This window comes from Copadichromis virginalis, linkage group LG13 (assembly GCF_057382275.1).
Source record: "Copadichromis virginalis isolate Kocher_CV1m ecotype Utaka linkage group LG13, C_Virginalis_male_GT1.1, whole genome shotgun sequence".
Lineage (NCBI taxonomy): Eukaryota > Metazoa > Chordata > Actinopteri > Cichliformes > Cichlidae > Copadichromis > Copadichromis virginalis.
This window is the reverse complement of record NC_140630.1, coordinates 11,817,217-11,823,885: the sequence shown is the minus strand read 5'-3', so window position 1 is coordinate 11,823,885 and position 6,669 is coordinate 11,817,217.

Sequence of the window (6,669 nt, the reverse complement as noted above, 5' to 3'; positions counted from 1 at the left end):
TGATGCAAATTAACAACTAATATATTGTACAACCTTGCGAAAAAACATTTTTTTCAGTATAGTTACCAGTTTATTGCATGCAATGCACCACCTAGTGGCAGGTTAATGAGAGAATATGCCCCCCTGAGTTTATTCCAAACAGGTCCTGGATGATTTAGAAAATGACAAATTTAAATAAATATTCAAAACAACATTTTAAATACAAGTAAAAAGCTGCAGATGAAATTGGATTCAGCTGAATAAAGTTACAGAAACAAAGCTTTGGTTTCCAAAAATACCAGAAGATTAAAGATTTAGATTCAGAGGGAAACAGAGCCCAGATGTGGCACAGACAGAAGCACGAGACTTTAAAAAGTGTTACACAGGTGTGCAGAGTTAGGGAGTATTGAGCTGCATCTGACTGAACCGACTGAAGTCGTATTAGATTTTGGAGAAGCTTTCAGGCAGTTCAGCTGCATTAATATTTGTTAATTAATACTGTGGTGACTCCCAACGAAAACATGAGCTTCTCCACTTCCAGCCTGGCCTCCTGTGTTTTTATTAGTGCCAGACTAGACATCACTGCAGTCTTGGAAACCCAGCAGGCGTTCCTGCACATTCCTGTTAATACTGTTAAGTTTATGGATGATCTTTAAAAATTTGAAAACAATTTACAATAAAATCAGTTTAGTATCTTTTTTTTCCCTAAAATCAACATGTGGCTCTTTGTTGTATTTTTTATACATTATCAAAAACCTTCCTGGGCCTGTGTGGAAAAAGTAACTGCCCTTTTTGATAAAAACATGAATTAAATGATTAACTGAGTTTTTTTGGAAAGCTGAGTTAAATTGATTTAGCCACACCCAGGCCTGAACAAAATCACCGACATCTGTCAGTGCAGAAAGCTTTGATTCTATAAACATGAACTCATTTCAACCATAGGGTTTAATATGATGTCGGCCCACTCTTTGCAGATATAACACCACCAACTTTCCTGGAAATACTTTCCACAAGGTTCAGGAGTGTGTTTATAGGAATTTTTGACCATTATTCCAGTAGAGGGTTTGTGACGTCAGACACTAATGTTGGATAAGAAGGCCTGGCTTGGACTCTTCGCTCCAGTTCATTCTAAAAGTGTTCTGTTGGGTTGAGGTCAGGACTCTGCAAGCCAGGCGAGTTCTTCCTACAGTGAGTGTGGTGGAAACTCGCTGATCCATGTTTTAATTAGCCTTGCGTTGTGTAGTTGTGTTTGCTCATGTTGGAACAGGAAGGGGCCATCCCCAAAATGTTCCCACAAAGTTGGGAGCATGAAATTGTCCAAAGGGCCACAGTTCAGTCAGACAAAGGTTGTTCTCCTGGCAAATCCAGACTCATCCATCAGACTGACAGATAAAAAAAAAAAGATGGAGTTGTCATTCTAGAGAACACTTCGCCACTTCTCTAGAGTCCAGCGGCGGTGTGCTTTACAGCACTGCATCCAGTGCTTTGCATTGCACTTGGTGATGCAAGGCTTGGATGCAGCTGCTTGGCTGTGGAAACCAATTCCTTGAAGCTCTCTCTGAATCCGAAGCACTGTGTTGCTGAATTGGTGTTGTTCCAAATGGCTTTCACTATGTGATAATACCATTAACAGCTTATAACCTTACTTTATCCTTATAAATGATTGACCCAATCGTTTTTTAATCTGCTTCTGTGGTCTTTGCCAAATGTAAAAAATAGTTTTCTACATAAGCACTAGAGGGAGCCATTTGACTGCAAATGAGTGCAAAACAAATGACCAGCGAGGTCATTTTCTCTCCTCGGGATTTTTTCCCCCTGTGCAGATATATATAATTCCACAGAAAACCAAATAAACCACACAAAACTAAACTCAAATCTCAAATAAAGGGGTTTGCATTAGCCTCTCTGCCCCCTTTATTTGTATTGACTTTTGCTGTGACCGCAGATTGGCTTTAACCACAGCCTCACCTGCAACTCATTTCCCTGCTTTTGCCAAGCTTCCTCTCCTTATTTGACTGCATCTGAATGCCCCAACAACCTCTAAAAACTCACAAAAACTCACAGAGGAATCGTCCAGATGCGCCTCGCTTTCATGACGAGTACAAAAACACCTCGCCTGCATGTTTATTCATCACCGAGCTCACAAAACTCCTCGGCTGCCCAGAGTGAGGCCATCCTGTTTAATAAAGTGTGTCACCTTGAAGCGCACAGAAACACACGCAGTGGCATCTGGCATGAAGCCTGGCCTTTTTATGTATTGTGTGACTATGTTGATGAGAGGTTGGGAGGCATCTCAGCAGGCTGGAAGGCACCACTGCCCCACAGTTTGGTCTGGAGGTGCACAAACACCTCTCCGCCTTCCTCTTCCTCACCCCTCAACATCTCTCACCTCTCTTCTTCATGCACAGCTCATTCAATGCTGTCTACATAACTCAACCTCCATACTCCACCAATAACCCCTTCAACCTCCCTGCCCCCTCCTCCCCCTTCATTTGAATCCCACAGTGAGGCCTCTTTGTCCAGCATTGTGCTGCGAAGGGAAGCTCAGTAAATGGACAAGCAAATGAGTTTTCAGTCGACTGTGGTGTTTGGACACACACTCAGCCTCATGTGCACAAACATATAAGCAAATCACCCATTCAGGAAGCTTTCAGTGTCTTATTGAGCTGAATATCTGTTTGTTGCTTGTCTCTAATCTTGGACCTGGAAACAGAGGCCTCTATAAGAAAGGGAAGACAGTGGCTAGTACACTTTTGACCATATTCACTGTGATCTCCATCTTTGAGGCTTGATCCTTTTCATTTAATATTTTGTTAAATCTTCATTTCTCTGTTAAATGCTGGGACTTGTGGTCACCAGCTTCTTCTGTCAGCCATTTGGCTCCTGGCAGGTAGTGCAAAACTGTGTTTATCTTATCCTTTTATTTGAAACAGCTGCCTGCTGCAGCTGGAAAAGTAACGAGAGCAGAATGAGAGCGAACCAAAACAGGAAACTGTGGGCTGTGAGGCCAAAACATGGAGCTGAAAGATGGTAAAATGTTCCACATAGCAGATCTGGGCTCCTCTCTGCAAGCAGCTTGCTTCACCTTGCGCATACGATTTATTCATTTAAAGAAATAAAAATGTCAACTGGCTGTAACCTTTCTGGAACTCTGAACTGAGATTTAACAAACTCAAAAAAGAAAATTGTCTTAAAATTATCTTAAATATATTATTTTGTTTTCGATTAAAAAAAATTGGAAAACTGACACAGTTAAGTAAATAAGTTATTTCTTTTTAACACCTAGCATACAGAGGAGGAAGTAAATTTTTTCTATCATCTCTTATAGTTAAAGGAATAGTTCAGTAAGTACACATATTCACTTTCTTGCATCTACAGCACTTTTTTAGAAGTATTAATCCAACACTGAATTTGGAGAAAGTGAGCTTAAGCTTAATATGAAAGGCTTGAAACATAAGAAACAGCTGGCCCGCACTGGCACCTAACCCTGAAAAACCCTGCAAAAAAAAATTGTCATTTTTACACTTGAGCTCCTGTTAAGGTAAAAATAAACGTGTTAATTAACCTAAAAGGTGCTGGTTATATTTGTACAGGCTGCAATAACTTATTGTTCTAAAGTTTGCAGCCATAGACTGAGATCTGAAAATGCACCATGCTCATCATTTCAGCCGTTGCTAAGCTGGTGTTTTGAAAGTGGTTGTGATGAACGAGGTGCAGATCTCACTTAGAACCTTAAAGCTCGCTGCTTTCGCCTCCTCTTTGGTTCTCAGTGTGACCAGAATTGAGTAAATAAAGTTAATGTTCCTAATGTTCTAAGACCATAAAGCCATCAGGAAAGTATTTAAGGAGGTTACAGAGGTCAACTGTGCTCGTTTTTAGAAGCAGACAACTTGCTCCCCTAGTTGCTGCTAAAAAGAAAAGAAGTTTAAGAAGCTTCTCAGTTATCATTGCTTTTCAGAGTCAGGTGCTATATACATCTTTTATATACAGTCTTGCAGATCTTGCATTTATCTTCTAACTCAAAAAGATTCCTAACGCCACAAACTATCTCTTTAAGTAACAGATGTGATATATTGCTGAGGTGTAAGGTGGAAACGTACGCTTGCCTGATGGTGTTTGCCCACAGCTCGTGCTATCTCTTAAGGTGGTCTGACGTGTGTGCAAAGGTCAACAGCTATAGTGGCGTTTAGGTCACACGTGTGCTTTTGTTCAGGCCGAGCTGACCGCATTTTAATGCATTCCCACATTTTAAAGGGACTTTTGACCCCCAAAATAAGTTAAAAATTAAAGATGAATAAAAACATTTTGTTCTTTTCTGGGAGTTTTGTCTTTGAGAATGTAATATCAACCACGCATGGGTAAAGTCATGCTGATGTCAGGTCTTCTATCTGAAGTTTGTAGGTTATTATTCATTTATCTACGAAATCCAGCACACAGTCTTTTATTTGCCTTTTCATTTTATCAAGCGCTACCATTTATTTGATCGCTCTGCACCACTTCTTGAGCAACCCAATGACCCTCCACCCGTGACTCTGACCCCTCTGAGGAATGCGTGGCTGTAAAAAGCCTGTAAAGTTGTTTTTATTCACCAGCTTCTTTGACCCTCCTTCACCTGCTTCAGTTTTTCTCTCCTCCTGTTTTCCAGCCCCTCCCTCCCCTCTCAGCTCCTGAACTGTGGCCGCTCTGTAAAACAGCCCGATCACAGCAGATGTGTGACGACCGGCGCTGCTAACAGCTGTCAGCTCTTATATCAGCTCCTGTTCAGCCTCTCAACCGCCCCCAGCACACACCAGCCCTCAGTTTACGGTTTCCGAACAACAATCTCGAGCAGTTGCGGTGCAAACTTCAAGGGTGTCTGCTTTTTCTTCATGTCTCTTACATATCTGTAACATCTTGCTTTTTCCTTATTCACCTAAACAAAGTAGCAAGACCAGATCAACTGTATGCTTCTATTCAAAAACAGGCAGGTGAAGAGCACAAGAGCTGCCCTTTAATTTTCAGAGGGAAAAAAGTTCTGATTGTTCTTATTATCCTATTGCATGCATGCGGGGATCTCTTTAACTTGGATGTCTTCATTTTATCCATATTTTTTGCTCTATCCCCTAATTATTCACTCAGTCTATAAAAAATCAACAAACTTCATCTGAGTTTGAAGTTTGGTTTATTTCATTTGCTCAGGACGACAATCAAAAACACACTAATGTCCTGTTTCATTTGTACTATAACACATAGGTTATGTTAATGCTTTAGTTTTGTTGTCTTATTCTAGATGTTTGCCCATGTTTTGTACTGCAGAATGTTTTTTTTTTTGCTTCTTCATAGACGCCAAGAGTTTGTCTAACTTTCAGAAATCCAGACAATGCTGCATTCATGCCCGCCTCACTCCGTGATTGGTCAGGTGTGTGGAGGTGTGACGGTAGGCTGGATTTGTAGCTTCTCCAGATCTCACGCTCTTCTTTTATTTCACAATGTGGTAAGTAAATCTGAGGAGTGACTGTCAGTAAACCGCATTTATGTTTCACCTACTTTTAGTAAGCCAGCGGGTTTTCTTTTAGATTCAGAAGTGGACTGCATAGTTTGTTTCAAGCGCACCCCGGCTCAAACTCTACTTGATCCAACCTCATTGTTTCTTTCTGGCATCCATCCCCTGCTCAGCATCTGGCTGCTGTCCAAGGGGCTCGCTGCTCATCTCTGGCAGCTCTGTCCCTAGCCTGTTACCCCTACTGATCCCCTCCCCTCAGCTGAAAACTCACTCCTGTCTGGCCTTTAATGTGCCCCCAGCTTCAACTCTGTTCCTACTTCCAGCCTGTAAGCTTCAACCCCCTAGCCCCGACCTCGACTCCAACCTCAGGGTCCCAGCTTCTGGCCCTGAGCTTTTACCTTCTCTCCAGCCCAGCTGCTGTCGCCTTCCCAGCCGTCCAGCCCAGCATGAGAAGCCTAGCAGCTGTTGATCAATGGGCAGCCGGGGCCAACGCCTGCCTGTCCCCTCCCCTGACCTCCTACCCTTACACACACATACACACACATGCAAGCACATCCACACACGCGCGCGCACAGAGAGATACACACACACTCACACGCTCCCTCGGGATGCAGCAGATGGGGGTCAGCCAGAGGAAAGGGTTATGGTGCGCTACAAAGGGTTGGATTAGGTGTGTTTTCTGTGTGTCTTGGTTGTGTATGTGTCTCTTTTATGTATGTGTGTTTGTGTGTCACACAGCTTATTCCACAGTTTGTGATAAATTTGTGCGTGTGTGTGTGTGTGTGTGTGTGTGTGTGTGTGTGTGTGTGTGTGTGTGTGTGTGTGTGTGTGTGTGTGTGTGTGAGGGGCTGTGGTTGGACATTTGCTAGCCGCGTGTCCCCAGTATGGACAGGTGTTGGCGTCAGCAGTGTCCAGACTCGTTTCGGCAGCTGCTGCCACCCCGCTTCTCCACCCAGCTCTCCCCTCTCATCTCTCCCCCTCCGACAGATGTATCCACACCACCACCACCTCTCAGCTTTTTATGGGCCCAGCCTGTTTTGACTTTAAATATTTGCCCAGGAGGCGCTTGTTCTCTATGGGCAAAGAGGGATTGAAGAAGAGTGGGGTATGCGCATGAAATGACACACACGCCCATAAACAGGAGTACAGTAAAACTCCAACAGGTACAATCTACGCAAAGCAGTTATGTGTCAGAAATGTGCATATTT